This window comes from Oryctolagus cuniculus, chromosome 1 (genome assembly GCF_051225735.1).
Source record: "Oryctolagus cuniculus isolate XC-2025 breed Fujian yellow rabbit chromosome 1, ASM5122573v1, whole genome shotgun sequence".
In the NCBI taxonomy this organism is placed as follows: Eukaryota; Metazoa; Chordata; class Mammalia; order Lagomorpha; family Leporidae; genus Oryctolagus; species Oryctolagus cuniculus.
Window position 1 is genome coordinate 51,221,927 of NC_142867.1, and position 17,061 is coordinate 51,238,987.

General features: G+C 38.0%; 1 long non-coding RNA gene and 1 pseudogene across 1 annotated transcript in view; both read right to left on the reverse strand.

The window, feature by feature from the left end:
- The window catches only part of LOC149128390 (uncharacterized), a 48,737-nt gene that overhangs the window by 3,784 nt on the left and 27,892 nt on the right, over window positions 1-17,061 (reverse strand). The window lies entirely within an intron of this gene.
- On the reverse strand, window positions 3,219-3,696 carry LOC149128391 (small ubiquitin-related modifier 2 pseudogene; annotated as a pseudogene).

A 17,061-nucleotide genomic window follows, 5' to 3' on the forward strand; every position in this document is an offset into this window, starting at 1 on the left:
TGCCTTACTCCCAATTTCTTATGACTATACCTATTTTCCACTGTTTGTGTTCACCTCAACCAATTAGCCTTAACACAGATCCCCATGTTCACGGAGCCAGGCCACTGAAGCTGCCCACCTTCCACCAGCCATGCACACATAAATCAAATGTCCTGAGACATTAGCTTGATTGGGAAAGATGAACCCATAGTTTTCTGGAGAGAAGAGGTAAAATAACCCAAAAGTGCTGAAGAAGTAATATCTCATGGGATGGACTTAACCAACAGGAAAAAACACAGAGGGATGGCATAAATGATCTCCTTTCTTCCTTCTCTTCCCTTCCCCACTTCACCTCCTCCCATCCCTTAACAAAGACTATTCCAAAGAAGGCAGTAATAGCATATTTGGCTTCTCTGAGGACGTTCTATTATATCATTCAGTGAGCTATATTTGCTGTCTACTGCTGGTGGCCAGCTCAGTAACGCATCTCCTTGTATTTACCTTCCCTCCTCCCTTGCTTCACTTCCCATCTTCCCCTGGAGTTGGATTGCTCACTGATCTCAAGATAATAGGGACCTCATGAAGTTGGTAATAAGAGTGATGATGAAATCAGGCATGCAGACCTCATTATTAATGAGGCTTTTGCCTGAACTTAACTGGGATCTGAAACTGTAAAAATTAGGCATTGACACAATCAAGAAGCTACTTCACTCAGTTGGGATAATTTTATGTGGTTAATCTATTTTAGAGTCTAAAGACTACTCTGTATATACATGAGGAGTAGCTATTTACCCTCATTGCAATTAACATATAATTTGAATATGACTTTGCCTTCCCTGTTCAGAACCACTTCTCATGAATTTATGAATGCTTGATTTTTTAAACCATGTCCCCCATAGCACTACCTAGGACAAAGATATACGTGTATCTCAAAGAAGTGCAGCATTTGATTTTCTATGTACTCATCCCACTAAGTATCCAAAATATGGAATGGTGCAATGACCTGTTACAGGCTCTGATAAGATACCATCTCAAGGACATTCTAGAGTCAGTGATAAGATACCATCTCAAGGACATTCTAGAGTCAGGAAGTTGTCATCCAGAATGCATGCAAGGAATGTATTAAGCCAGTAACGTATCTGTTGTGCTGCGTCTTCAGTAACTAAAAAAAAACCAGCTAAGAGGTCGAAATGAGATTGGCACATCTCACCACCATTACTCTTAGTGACCTAGCTATAGAATTTGTGCATCCTATCCTCCCAATCTTAGTTCTGCAGTGGATCTCATGAAATCCATATCGACAAAAAAGTAGATATTTGGACTGAAAGAAGGACACTGATTAAGTAAGCAAAACTAAAGATTGACTTAGAGGAGAAAATGTCTACTGATATGTCATATAGTCTACATGAGTATTTTGATCAATGATTTGGATATATCTATTGAACACTTGTCCAGTAGATACACCTAAGGACTCAGAACATGCTCTGGTTTTCCAAAAGTAGGTAATTTATTATTAGATAACTATTAGTGTTAGCACAAAAATAGATTTCACCTTGGCATTTTGGGGAGCTTATAGGGCTTCAGTCAATATCTTAATGTCTGAGAACATTTGGAGCACCTCAATTTTTGTCTGTCTGGAAGATGTATTGTTCAATTGTGTCTTATGGTACTTTATACACTTTACTATTCTACAATTTGAGGTATTCTTTAGAGATAGTTCATGTGAATAAATACACAGACTACCATTAACACTGCTCCTTAGAGAAAACATCTGCCTGTTATACTTCTACATTCCGAGGATATCTGGAAAATGATAGCTGGCAAGTGTTTTAAGGAAAAAATACAAAAATCTAGTAACAAAGAGTGAGAACAAGTGAAGTTGGTTGAAAGCAAAGGGAGACTTTTCACTGCTACTAGTAAACATTCACTACTGAAATATTCATAGAGACAGCTGTTCTAAGGACAAAGGTCTGTTTCAAGCTAAGGGATCATGTTAGCACACACAGTTCAGTGGAACCTGTACTCTGAAGAATTACTGAAACTATACCTACAGGAAGACTCTGTTTACACAACAGGAAGAATCCAGAAAAACTCAGCAAGAGTGAACCACGAATTTCGTATCAAACTGATTAGTGGGCAACAACTACCAGGATGTCTAATCTGTAACATGAATGAATGAAAACATCTGCACTGAAGTTGTCTCAAAGTTGTCAGCTATTTTCCTCTCCTAATTCCAATATCTAACTTCAGATATGGTACACTGTGCTCAGAAATATAGTTGCAGTTTGGTTCAGTGTTATCACTGTACCTATATACAAACCCTCCACTCAAAGGAGGAATACATGACTGTATTCAACCTTTTTAAAGCTTCTAAAAACCTTCCCTGATCCTTGGCACAAAAATGTGTCCCCTTAAAACTAGGCTGTTGGGCAGACTATAAGTAGTTAGGATATTGTGTGTAAAGAATTTATCAGAGATCCTGAAAATACAATTCTATTTTATGTCCTTCAGCATTCTGGCACAATTGCTGTGTATGCTGCCAAGTTTTCTATTCACAGGGCAGGGCTTCCCTGTGGGGTTGGCAGGGGGAATCAGCTCTCTGTTCATGTGTATGAAGATGACACTACATCTGGCAGGTGGCAACTGACGTGAATACTCTACCTGCTCATTCAGACATGTTCAAGCAAGAAGATAAAAGAGATGTTGATACGCTGGCTGGCAATTCAAGCAAGGTCTCACTGCACTTGGATCCTTGGTATTGTCTATATCAGGCTACTGTTCTAAGCTTTGATGTCGTGAAACTCAAACACTTTTTTCAGAGTACCCAGAGGTGATCAGGCTTGCAAGTTTATTTAAACAATAAGACGCTTGACTTGAAGGGAAAACTATCTAGGATTCATTTTTTAAGAGTAATTTACTCCGACTTAAAGACAGATTGCCCCACATGTAACAGCTACATACAAAAAAGTTATAAAATTGTCCTTGGTTTTACAATGATAAATGAAAAACATTAAAATTCTCCGATCAAACAAGGTATGCAAGGATTTTTATGTTGTTGGTTGTTGTTGTTGTTGTTAAAACAGTGAGAGCAAAATAACTTACTGGACTATAAAGATAAGAGCTGAATGAGCATGCCACTCATGGAGAAAGGGGGTATTTTCACAGAACCAGGATTTTTCCCCATTCCATCTCCATTTGATGTCAATCGAAACATACCATTGGCCATTTAGTTTAAAAAAAAGGGAGAGAAAGAAAAGAAAAAAATGCAATATGCTTGTGCACATACACCAGTTACTTTATGTACAATAAAGGAATGGGGAGGGGAAATGAAAGAATAGAGAAAACTGTGCTGCAGTAGTCAGGATGTGATGGAACCCAATCGCAGTTTCTAGTTGAGAGTGTGTTCTTGGTCTGTAAGGGCAGAGTTCTGGAGTAAAGCAGCAGGTTCCCTTTTCAGTAGACACCGCCCATCTGCTGCTGGAACACACCAGTCGTATCTTCCTCCTCCATTTCCAACTGTGCAGGTGTGTCTGATTCATTGATTGGCTGCCCATCAAATCGGAATCTGCTCTGCCTCATTGACAAACCCTGTCATTCACAATAGGCTTTCATTAGTTTACTAAGTGGTGTACTCTTAATCTTAAACTGCACCACAGAACCATCCTGCTCCGCCACCTTCAAATTAATATGATCGTTGTTCTCAGTCTTGACTCCCATAAATGGAACTCATCAAATGCGAATATATGAAGGTTATACCTACCTCTTTCCAAAAATCATAATTTTATGCCACTTTCTAGAGCTTATTCTTCTTCAGATTAATACAACTGAAAAACTAAATTAGCCTCCATAATCTTTCTTAGCGAGCAGAAAAAAGTTAAGGCACCAGAAATTTGAAAGCCAACAGGGATAATTCATCTCATTACTGGCAAAGCCTGGTAAGGTCCTGCCCCACAACAGAGTTACTCTCTAGTGATTAGGATCCTTCACTAAATATAGTCTTTGTGCCCATGGGATGATGCTGAACTGACTTTGGCAAATTTTTATCTTACATTTTTCCTTTTTATAGACTTCACCTAAGATGCTTTTATAAGACAAAATTCGAAACAGATTGTAAAATATATCTTTATTTATGTAAAATATATTTATTTCAAGAATGTATGCAAATACTTAGCTGTTACAAATATCCCCTTCTCAAGAAGCCTGGGTAATATTGGCAAATTCACATTTGGCAATGAGTAGGTGGTACATGAGTGATAGGATAAATTCTAATATAATTCTCTGAGTCCAAGGTAGAACTGGCTTTAAAATTGCTTTGATGGGTTGAAAGGAAGGGAAAAACAAAAAAATGAGCTAATCAATTAAATCTGCATTGGAGGGGTGAACAGTCAGATGGAGAGGCTATATGTCTTTGGGCTATGTGGCTGTATCTTCCCATATCTTTGGACATTGCTTAATGTTGTTATGACTAAATGTTTGTGTCCTCCAAGATTCATATGTTGAAGCCCTTACCCCCAAAGTGGTGGTTTTTCGAATTAGGGTCCTTGGAAATAATCAGGCTTAGATGAGGTCATCAGGATTGGGCCCCCATAATGGTGGGTATTTACAGATGTCCTTATGAGAAAAGGAAGAGACCAGCACTGTCTCCTTGTGCACTGAAGGAGGAGGTCATGTGAGCACAGAATGAGATGACAGTCAGGAGAAGGGGCCTCACAATGAAAGTGACCTTGCCACCACCTTGATCATAGGTTTCACAGTTTCCAGGACCATGAGAAATACACTTTATGATTAAGCCTCCTTGAATATGGTATTTGGTTATTCAACCTGAGAAACTTAAGATAAAAGCCACCTGTAATAAGATCATACACATTGTTATATCCACCTTCCTTGAGAGATTTTTGCAGTATTTTATGCCGGTCCATGTGAAACAAGCAGATCAATTCTTAACCACTGTTCCATGGCATGGTGAGTCAGTGTTTAAATTCACCAATAAGTAACTGCAAGTCCCTTTAATGGCATCTTGGAAATCTTCCAAGAAAAAAGCATAATTGCCCCGGGTTCATTTACAGGTCATAATCTGTAATTTGTCTCCAGGGTTTTTGAAAAGAAGTATGTATTTATATTCAGATTGATGGTCCGACATTTCTCGCTGACTAAGTAGGTCTAGCACAATGTCCAGGCTACTAAAATTACTGTGGAGGACCTATTTCCTGAAAACCTCTTTGAGTTCTCCACTCTCAGAGGCTTCACATAGTAAATGTATAGAAATTCATAAAAAAATCCTGGCCAAAGATAAACTGTGGGTATGTGTGCAACAGCTGAAATGTGAATTTGTTATTTCTATGATCCCATGACAAGTTTTATCCATTCCAAAAATATTTATTTATATCCTGAAATGTGCTGATAATGTTGAAGGGCTTTTTACCTACTTTATGGTTCAAAGCAAGCCCCTGTAGTAGGTATTCCATCTACTTTACAGCTTGGAATAGCAGAGAGAAATTAACTAATGTTCCAAAGAGTATGCACATAGCTTACAGTAAAGCTAATAAGAGAACTCTTATCTTTAAGAGTTTCTTTTCACCAAATCCAGCTATTTCTTAAGTCAACCAAAATAGTTCAAAAACATTCTAAGTAGCCAACAGGGCAACACTTTTTTAAAGTATTCACCAAATTCAAGAGTGTCCCCCAACACTATTAATTAACAGAAAATGGGCTTCTTCTTCCACCTGTTCACCCAGAATTGTCGGAAGAAATGCTTGCGGGTGGGAGGGACGTTATGGGGGGGAAGGCATTGTAATCCATAAGCTGTACTTTGGAAATTTATATTCATTAAATAAAAGTTAAAAAAAAAAAGAAAAGGAGGGAGGACTTTTTAGTTGGGAAATGAGTCTATTTCAGAACCCCTCCTCCCAAGAATCTTCTGTGCGTGATGCTAGGGAGCGTTGCTGGATCCTTCTCTAAAACCGTGAATCTGCAATTGATCCTGGAAAGAGATTGCATTAAGCATCAACAACAGCCAAAAAGGCTACTTTTTCAATTTTTAAAAATTCCTTACACAAAGAAACAACCTATCTAAAAAGTTCTCAAAAGAAGAAATATGAATGATCAACATATGAAAACAATGCTCAATATCAGGAAAATGCAGATCAAAATCACAGTGAGCTATCATGACAACCATGTTAGAATGGCTATTACTAGAAAGACAGAAAATGACAAATGCTGGCAAGGATGTGGAGAAAGAAAGACACACACTTTTGGTGGGAATATAAATAGTACAACCACCATGCAAATAGTATGGGAAACCTATTAAGGATGAGACAATAAAACAAATACCAAAAATTTAAATACTTTGTTTCTATGTATCATTTATTCATAAAAACTTTGTGAATCTAATATTTAAATTAGATCTAAATATATGCTAATTTTATGCTTTTTTTCTCTAGCAACTCTCCACACTCCCTTCCTCTTTCTTCATCCCCATTGCCCTCCCAATAGGCAAGCATTAAAAAGGAAGCTTTGTGATCCTGAATGTTTTCACCACTAGAAATGATAAGTGTTGAAGAGATACATATACTTGCCTTGATTTAAAATTACATAGGGTAGATGTATCATAACAACACATGATACCTCATATGTATGTACAATTTTCATGTACCAGTTAAAACTTTAAAAATAAATTTTAAAAAAAATGAAGTCTTTTAGCACAAACCAATTTTCTTCTAATTTAGTTCTATTTGCTATGGTTTTATGTATACATTCATTTAAAATTCATGTTACAACTCTAAACCCCAACATTCCTCTAGGAAATTAAATCGGGGAGGGTTCCACCCTCACAAATGGGATTATATTATAGCCTGATAAAAGAGGCTCTTGGGGCCGGTGCCCTGGCACAGTAGGTTAACCCTCTGCCTGTGGCGCCGGCATTCCCATATAGGCACCGGTTCTAGTTTGGACTGCTCCTCTTCCCATACAGCTCTCTGCTATGGCCTGGGAAAGCAGTAGAAGATGGCCCAAATGCTTGGGCCCCTGTACCCGTATGGGAGACTGGGAAGAAACACCTAGTTCCTAGCTTCGGATTGGCACAGCTCCAGGTGTTGTGGCCATTTGGGAGGTGAACCAACGGAAGGAAGACCTTTCTCTCTGTCTCTCCCTCTCACTGTCTGTAATTCTACCTTTCAAATAAATAAATAAAAATATTTTAAAAAAGAGGCTCCATGGAGCTGTCTGGTCCTTCAGCTCCTTCCACCATGGGGGACACAATGTTTGCACATTACCTTTCTGCATGAGCAACTTAATCAAGGAAATTTATTTATTCATTTATTTATTTATTTTTAAAAGATTTATCTATTTGAAAGTCAGAGGTACACAGAAAGAGGAGAGGGAGGGGTCTTCCATCCAATGGTTCACTCCCCAATTGTCTGCAATGGCCGGAGCTGCACCGATTTGCACTGATCCAGAGCCAGGAACCAGAAGCTTCTTCCAGGTCTTCCACGAGAGTGCAGGGACCCAAGGACTTGAGCCATCTTCCACTGCTTTCCCAGACCACAGCAGAGAGCTGGATCAGAAGTGGAGCAGCCTGGTCTCAAACCGGCACCCATAAGATGCTGGCACTTCAGGCCAGGGCGTTAACCCACTGAGCCACAGTGCCAGCCCCAATCAAGGCAATTTATAATAAGTCCACAGCTAGCATCTTTTTGAATGGGGAAAAGTTAAAAGCATTCCGACTAAGGTCCATAATCAGACAAGGATGCTGACTTTCATCACTGCTTTTCAATATCATCCTGGAAGTTTTAGCCGGAGCCATTAGGCAAGAAAAAGAAATAAAAGAAATTCAAATTGGAAAGGAGGACATCAAACTATTTGCAGATGACATGATTTCATATATATATATATATATATATATATATATATATATATATACACTAAAAGACTCCACTAAAAGACTATTGGCACTCATAAAAGAGTTTGGTAAAGTGGCAGGATATAAGATTAATAAAAAAGTCAATAGCTTTTGTATTCACAGACAATGTCATGGCTGAGAAAGAACTTCTAAAATCAATCCCATTCACAATAGCTGCAGAAAAAAATTAAACATCTTGGAATAAATTTAACTGAGGAGATAAAAGATCTCTCTGATGAAAATTACAAAACATTAAAAAAGAAATAGAAGACACAAAAATGGAAAAATCTTGCATGTTCATTGAGAGGAAGAATTAATATTGTGAAAATTTCCATACTACCAAAAGCAATTTACAGATTCAATGTGATACCAATCAATAACATTCTTCTAAGATATAGAAAAAAAGATGCTGAAATTCATATGGAAACACAAGAGACCTCGAATAGCTAAAGCAATCTTATACAATGAAACAAAGCCAGAGGCATCACAATACCAGATTTCAAGACATGCTCCAGGGCAGTTGTCATCAAAACACCATAGCAATGGCACAGAAATAGACATGTAGATCAATATAACAGAATAGAAACTCCAAAAATCAATCCACACATGTACAATCAGCTAATCTCTGACAAAGGAGCTAAAATCAATTCCTGGAGCAAGGACAGTCTCTTCAACAAATGGTGTTTGGAAAATTGGATTTTTGTGTGTAGAAGTATGAAACAAGACCTCTACTTTATATCTTACACAAAAAAATCCAGTCAAAATGGATCAAGGATCTAAATCTATAACTGGATGCCATCAAATTCCTAGAGAACAATGAGGAAACTCTGTAAGGCATTGGCATAGACAAAGACTTCTTGGAAAAGACCCAAGAAGCACAGACAAATCTCGAAATTGAAAAATGAGATTACCTTTGAGAAGCTTCTACACTGCAAAAGAAAAGCTCAGCAAAGTGAAGAGGCAACTGACAGAATGGAAGAAAATATTTGCAAACTTTGAAACTGATAAAGGATTAATATCCAGAATCTATAAAGAACTCAAGAAACTCAACCAACAAAACAATAATCCAGTTAAGAAATGGGCAAAGGACTTGAATAGGCATTTTTCAAAAGAGAAAATTCAAATGGCCAACAGACACATTAAAAAAATGCTCAGGTTCTATAGTCATCAAGGAAATGCAAATCAAAACCACAATGAGGTTTCACCTCACCCCCCCGTCAGAATGGCTCTCATAAAGAAATCAAAAAACAATACATGCTGGTGAGTATATGGGAGAAAAGGTACCCTAATCCACTGTTGGTGGGAATGTAAACTGACATAGCCACTGTAGAAGACAGTATCAAGATAATGCAGAAATTTGAACATAGACCTACCATATAATCCAGCAATCCCAATCCTTGAAATTTACCCAAACCAAAAGAAATCAGCATATGAAAGAGTTATCTGTACCCTCATGTGCATTATATCTCAATTCACAATTGCTAAGATATGGAATCAAATAAATACCAATCAACTGAACACTGGATAAAGAAATTATGGTACATATTTACTATGGAATACTACTCAGCCATAAAAAAGAAATCCTATCTTTTGTAACAAAATGGTTGCAACTGGAAGCCATTATACTTAGTGAAATAAGTTAGCCCTAAAAAGACAAATACCATATGTCTTCCTTGATCTGTGATAACTAATACAGTACCAAAAATGTAATGTATAGGAGTGAAATTGACATTTTGAGATTTGATTATTGTTTGAAGCCCTTGTCTCTACTTTTGAAGAACAGTGTTTTTTTTTTTTCTTAATAGTACTTGTTGAACTGTTTATTTAGTGTAGGGTTAATCTTATGAGTGTAAAGTTAACTGAAAATAGATCTTTGTAAAAATTAAGTTGCGAATAGGAGAGAAAGGAGGAAGAAGGGTGGGAGCATGGGCAAGAGGGAGAGTGGGGTGGGACATATCACTATGTCCCTAAAGCTATATATATGAAATACATGAAATTTGTATACCTTAAAAAAACTTTTAAAAAACTGACACCACTGATATACAAAGAGTCAAAAGAAACTACTAGGAGAGAATCAAGAAGGCGGAATAGGAAGGGAGCTTACTTCTCTAGTTAGGGGAAGATAGTTAAAAAAAAAAAGTGTAGCGAGCATAGTCTCAGGGAAGACTGAGGGAGAAAACAGCAGAGGAAACTCTACACAAATTAGAGGGACACTGTGGACCTACATGGAGGGTTGGATATACACAGCTCAGGACCCCAGCAGCCAAGAGCCTCAGCAACAGCTTTGGAGAGAGGTGAGACCAGACTGCAACAGCCCAAGCTTCTGGTGTTAAAGCTGCATTAAGAACCTGGTGGGAGTCCAGCATGGAGCCCTGTGGGGGACACTGTATCTGCCAAGCTAGAGGGAAAAAAAGGACACATTTCTCTTTCCCTGACCACCAAGCACCAGTGTCCTATAACTAGCCAAGAGAGGGCAGGTGCCACTTTGGATATCCACAAAAGCTGCACCAGATCGTGTCCACGTGGCCAACAATCAGCCACGAGGAGATGCAAAAGTTTGGCTGTGAGAATTGACAGGGGGCTGGGAGCTCGTGACTGTGGGAACCTTGTGTGCCTGGACTGTGAAAACACTGTGGCTGCTTCAGAGGGTGGAGAGTGTGTCTGGAATTTTAGGCAGCCACTATGGGCTGCTCCATATGCTCAGGGCTCCCTGATTACCTGCTGAGGGTAATTGCTGCAGTATTCATGTTCACACCAAGGACTGCATGGATCTTTTGAATGGTTCTTGTGGGAGCACAGATGAAAAAATGTAACCACTGTGGCATTGGTCTCCTTTGAGGAGAGGAGGTGAGTTGAGATTTAGCCAACAGAGCCAAACAAACCTTCCCTCTCATTAAAAAAAAAAAATTTATCACGCCCAACTTGGGTGACACTTAGACACTTCCCTCACCCTGAAGTACTAAACAGAGCTCCCTAACCACACCTAGCACACACCTCTGGGTATTCACTAAAAGAGCAGACACTCCACTAAGACACAGAGGTATAGTTCAAAGATAAAAGCCATCACAACGAGTACCAACAGAAAATCCTAAAAATAAATAAAGTAATTCAAGAAACAAGAATAAGGGAGACAACATGATGCCCCCAAAGGAACATAATAAAACTTCAATACTAAAATGTGAAGATGTACAGACTGATGAAATGCCAGAAACATAATTCAAAAAATTGATTGTAGGATTACTTAGAAGTAATCAGAAGCAAAGTCATAAACTAAAAAAGTCCATACATGCATGAATGAAAGTTTTTCCCATGAAATTGAGGTTTTAAAGAGAAATCAAAATGAAATATTCAGAATGCAGAATTCAATAGAATAAATTTAAAAATATTGTGGAAAGCCCTAAGAACAGACTTGGTGAGGCAGAAGAAAGAATATAGGATTTTTGAAGACAAATCTCTGGAAATTCTACAGACAGACCAAAAAAATAAGAAATAAGAAAACTAAAAAGCAGTATCAGAGATTTATGGAATACTATCAAACAACCCAACATATGGGTCTTAGGAGTGCCTCAAGATGTGGAGAGAATGGGTTAGAAAGCCTTTTTAGTGAAATAATTACAGAAAACTTCCCTAATTTGAAGAAAGAAAGGGAAGTCTAAGTACAGGAAGCACATAGAACTCCTAATAGACATGACCAGAAAAGATCTTCACCAGGATACATTTTAGTCAAACTCACCACAGTAAAACATAAAGAAAATAATCTAAAATGTGCACAAGAGAAATACTAGGTTAGTTCCAGAAGGTCTCCAATTAGACTCACAGCTGACTTCTCATAAAAAACTCAACAGACTAAGAGAGAATAGCAAGATACATTCCAAGTCTTAAGAGAAAAAAAAAAGTCCACCCAGAATACTGTACCCTCCAAAGCTCTCATTTATGAATGAAGGTGAAATAAAGACCTTCCATCACAAAAAAAAATTGAAATAATTTGTCACCACTAGTCCAGCCTTACAAAAGATGCTTACACAAAGAAACACAGAAACACGGTCATCACTATGAAAGAAACTGAAGGCAGAAAATCTCCCAATAAACGTGCAAAGGAAATACAAAGTAAACAATAGGAATATTTATGGAAAAATGGCAGGGCCAAGTCCTTACTTATCAATAGTCATCTTGAATGTAAATGGTCTCAACTCTCCAGTTAAAAGCTATAGACCAGCAGAATGGATTAAAAACAAAACCCATCAATTTGTTGCCTACAAGAAACTCATCTCACTAACAAAGATACTTGCAGATTGAAAGTGAAATGATGGAAAAAGACATTCCATGCTAACAGAAAGCAAAAAAGAGCTGCTGTAGCCATCCTAATATGAAACAAAATAGACTTTAACACCAAAACTGTTAAAAGAGATTAAAAAAGGTCATCATCTTGAATGTAAATGGTCTCAACTCTCCAGTTAAAAGCTATAGACCAGCAGAATGGATTAAAACAAAACCCATCAATTTGTTGCCTACAAGAAACTCATCTCACTAACAAAGATACTTGCAGATTGAAAGTGAAATGATGGAAAAAGACATTCCATGCTAACAGAAAGCAAAAAAGAGCTGCTGTAGCCATCCTAATATGAAACAAAATAGACTTTAACACCAAAACTGTTAAAAGAGATTAAAAAAGGTCACTAGGTAATGATTAAGGGATCAATTCAACAGGAAGATGTGACTATTATAAATGTATATGCACCTAATTATAGGGTACCTGGCTATTTAAAAGAAATGTTAATGGATATAAAGGGAGACATAGACTCCCATACAAAGCAATGGGGGACTTCAATAACCCACTTTCAGCAATGGACAGATCAACCAAACAGAAACTCAGCAAGGAAACAATAGAGTTAATCAACTCTATAGACCAAATGAACCTAATGGATATCTACAGAACTTTTCATCCTACAGTTGCAGAATACACATTCTTCTCACCAGTGCATGGAACTTTCTCTAGGCCAGATCACATGATAGGCCATAAAGCAAGTGTCAGCAAATTAAAAAAACTCAAAATCATACCATGCATCTTCTCTGACCACAATGGAATGAAGCTGGAAATCAACAATGCAAGAACTCTAAAGCATATGTAAATACATGGAGATTGAAGAGCATGCTCTTGAATGCTAGTGGGTCATTGAATAAATCAAAAGAGAAATCAAAAAATTTCTGGAAATGAATGAAGACAATACAACATATCAAAACTTATGGGATACAGCAAAAGCAGTGTTAACAGGAAAGCTTATAGCAATTGGTGCCTACATCAAGAAATTGGAAAAGCACCAAATAAATGAGCTATCAATGCATCTCAAGGACCTAGGAAAGCAACAGCAAACCAAATCCAAAACTAATAGGAGAAAAGAAATAATTAAACTTAGAGAAGAAATAAACAAAATTGAAACAAAAAATACAAAAAAAATCAGCAAAACAAAGCCAGTTTTTTGGAAAACAAAACAAAAATGACACACAGATGGCCCAACTAACCAAAAAACAAAAAATAAAGAAAAAACCCATATCAATAAAATTAGAGATAAAAAAGGAAATGTACAACAGACACCACAGAAATAAAAGGAATCATCAGAAATTACTACAAGGAGATGTATACCAACAAATTGGGAAATTTAGAAATAATAGATAGATCTCTGGACACATACAACCTACTAAATTGAGCCATGAAAAAATAGAGAACCCAAACAGACCAATAATCAAGTCTGAGATTGAATCAGTAATAAAGACCCTCCCAACACTGAAAAGCCCCAACTGGATGGCTTCACTGTTGAATTCTACCAGTCATTTAAAGAAAAACTAACACCAATTCTTCTCAAGCTATTCAAAGCAATTGAAAGGGAGGGAATCCTCCCAAACTCTTATGAAACCAGCATCACCTTAATTCCTGAGCTTGAAAAAGATATGAGAGAAAGAGAACTATAGACCAATTTTCCTGATGAACATAGATGCAAAAATCTTCAACAAAACACTGCAGGCCGGCACCATGGCTCAATAGGCTAATCCTCCTCCTACAGTGCCAGCACTCCAGGTTCTAGCCCCGGTCAGGGTGCCGGATTCTGTCCCGGTTGCCCCTCTTCCAGGCCAGCTCTCTGCTATGGCCCGGGAGTGCAGTGGAGGATGGCCCAAGTCATTGGGCCCTGCACCCCATGGGAGACCAGGAGAAGCACCTGCTCCTGGCTTCAGATCAGCGTGGTGCGCCAGCCACAGTGCACCAGCCGCAGCGGCCATTGGAGGGTGAACCAACGGTAAAAGGAAGACCTTTCTCTCTGTCTCTCTCTCTCACTGTCCACTCTGCCTGTCCAAAAAAAAAAAAAAAAAAAAAAAAAAAAAAAAAAAAAAAAACACTGGCCAATCAAATCCAACAACACATCAGAAAGATCAATCACCCAGATCAAGTGGGATTTATCCCTGGTATGCAAGGATGGCTCAAATTTCACAAATCAATCAATGTGATACAACACATTAACAAACTGAAGAGAAAACACCATATGACTATCTCAAAGATGTACAGAAAGCATTTGATAAAATACAAGATCCTGTCAAGATGAAAACTTTAAACAAACTGGGTATAGAAAGAACATTCCTCAACACAATCAGGGCAATTTTTGATAAACCCATGGCCAGTGTCATGTTGAATGGGGAAAAGTTGGAAACATTACCACTGAGATCTGGAACCAGACAAAGATGCCCACTTCTCATCATTGCTATTCAATATGATCCTGGAAGTTTTAGCCAGAGCCATTAGGCAAGAAAAAGAAACTGAAGAGATACAAACTGGGAAGGAGGAAGTCAAACTATCCCCATTTGCGGATGATATGATTCTATATAGAGAGGATCCAAAAAGACTCCACTAAGAGACTATTGGAACTCATAAAAGAGTTTGGTAAAGTGGCAGAATATACACCAATACAAAAATAAATAGCTTTTGTATACACAGACAATGCCATGGCTGAAAAAAGAACTTCTAAGATCAATCCCAAACACAATAACTACAAAAAAAAATCAAATATCATAGAATAAATTTAACCAAGGATGTCAAAGATTTCTATGATGAGAATTACAAAACATTAAAGAAAGAAATAGAAGAAGATACAAAAAATGAAAAAATCTTCCATGTTCATGGATTGGAAGAATGAATATCATCAAAATGTCCATACTACTGAAACCAATTTACAGATTCAATGTGACACTAATCAAAATATCAATAACATTCTTCTCAGATATAGAAAAAATGATGCTGAAATTCATATGGAAACACAGGAGACCCCAGATAGCTAAAGCAATCTTATACAACAAAAACAAAGTCAGAGTCATCACAAAAAAATACCAGATTTCAAGACATGCTACAGGGCAGTTATAAACAAAACAGTCTGATACTGCTACAAAAACCGGATGGATAGACCGATGGAATGGAATAGAAATGCCAGAAATCAACTCACACATCTACAACCAACTTATCTTTGATGAAGGAGCTAAAATCAATCCCTGGAGCAAGGACATCTCTTCAACAAATGGTGTTGGGAAAATTAGATCTCCATATACAGAAGCATGAAGCAAGAACTCTATCTTATACCTTATGCAAAAATCCACTCAAAATGGATCAAAGACCTAAATCTATGACCCAATACCATCAGCTTATTAGAGGACATTGGGAAAACCCTACCAGATATTGGCATAGGCAAAGACTTTTTGGAAAAGAACCCAGAGGCACAGACATTCAAAGCCAAAATTAACAAATGGGGTTACATAAATTGAGAAGCTTCTGCACTGCAAAAGACACTCAATAAAGAGGCAACTAACAGAATGGGAAAAATTATTTGCATACTACAAAACTGATAAATAATTAATAACAAGAATATACAAAGAGATCAAGAAGTTCAACAACAACAAAACAAACAACACATAAGAAATTGGCAAAGGACTTATTAAACAGGCATTTTTCTTTTTTTTTATTTTTTTTATTTTTTATTTTTTGACAGGCAGAGTGGACAGTGAGAGAGACAGAGAGAAAGGTCTTCCTTTGCTGTTGGTTCACCCTCCAATGGCCACCGCGGCCGGCGCGCTGCGGCCGGCGCACCGTGCTGATCCGATGGCACGAGCCAGGAGCCAGGTGCTTTTCCTGGTCTCCCATGGGGTACAGGGCCCAAGCACCTGGGCCATCCTCCACTGCACTCCCTGGCCACAGCAGAGAGCTGGCCTGGAAGAGGGGCAACCGGGACAGAATCCAGCGACCCAACCGGGACTAGAACCTGGTGTGCCGGCACCGCTAGGCGGAGGATTAGCCTAGTGAGCCATGGCGCCGGCCTAAACAGGCATTTTTCAAAAGAGGAAATTCAAATGGCCAACAGACACATGAAAAAATCCTCAGGACCACTAGCCCACTAGCCATCAAGGAAATGCAAATCAAAACCACAATGAAGTTTCACCTCATCTCCGTTAGAATGGATTTCATACAGAAATCAACAAACAACAATTGCTGGTGAGGATGTGGAGGAAAATGTATCCTAATCCTTTGTTGGTAGCAATGTAAACTGGTACAGCCACCATAGAAGATAGTTTGGAGATAATGCAGAAATCTGAATATAGACCTACCATATGATCCAGCCATCCCAATCCTGGAAATTTACCCAAGGGAAATGAAATCAGCATATGAAAGAGTTATTTGTACCCCCATTTTTATTGCAGCTCAGTTCACAATAGCTAAGATATGGAATCAATCCAGATGCCCATCAACTGAAAACTGGATAAATAAATTATGTTATACGTACACCATGGAGTACTACTCAGCTGTAAAAACGTGACATCCTGTCATTTGCAACAAAGTAGATGAAAGTTTAAAACATTATAGGTAGTGAAATAAGCCAATCCCAAAAGGACAAACAACATATGTTCTTCTTGATCTGTGATAACTAATAGAGCACCTAAATGGCAATCTATAAAAGTGAAATAACACCTTGAGACACAGTGACTTTAAATAGCCCTTGTCTCAACTGTTGAGGAACAGTTTTACTTTTCATACAACCTTTACTTAGTACAGAGTCAATTGTATGTGTATAAAGTTAATTGAAAATAGATGTTAATAAAAAACAAATTAGATTAGGAATAGAAGAGGGAAGAGGAAGAGGGGTGGGAGTATATGT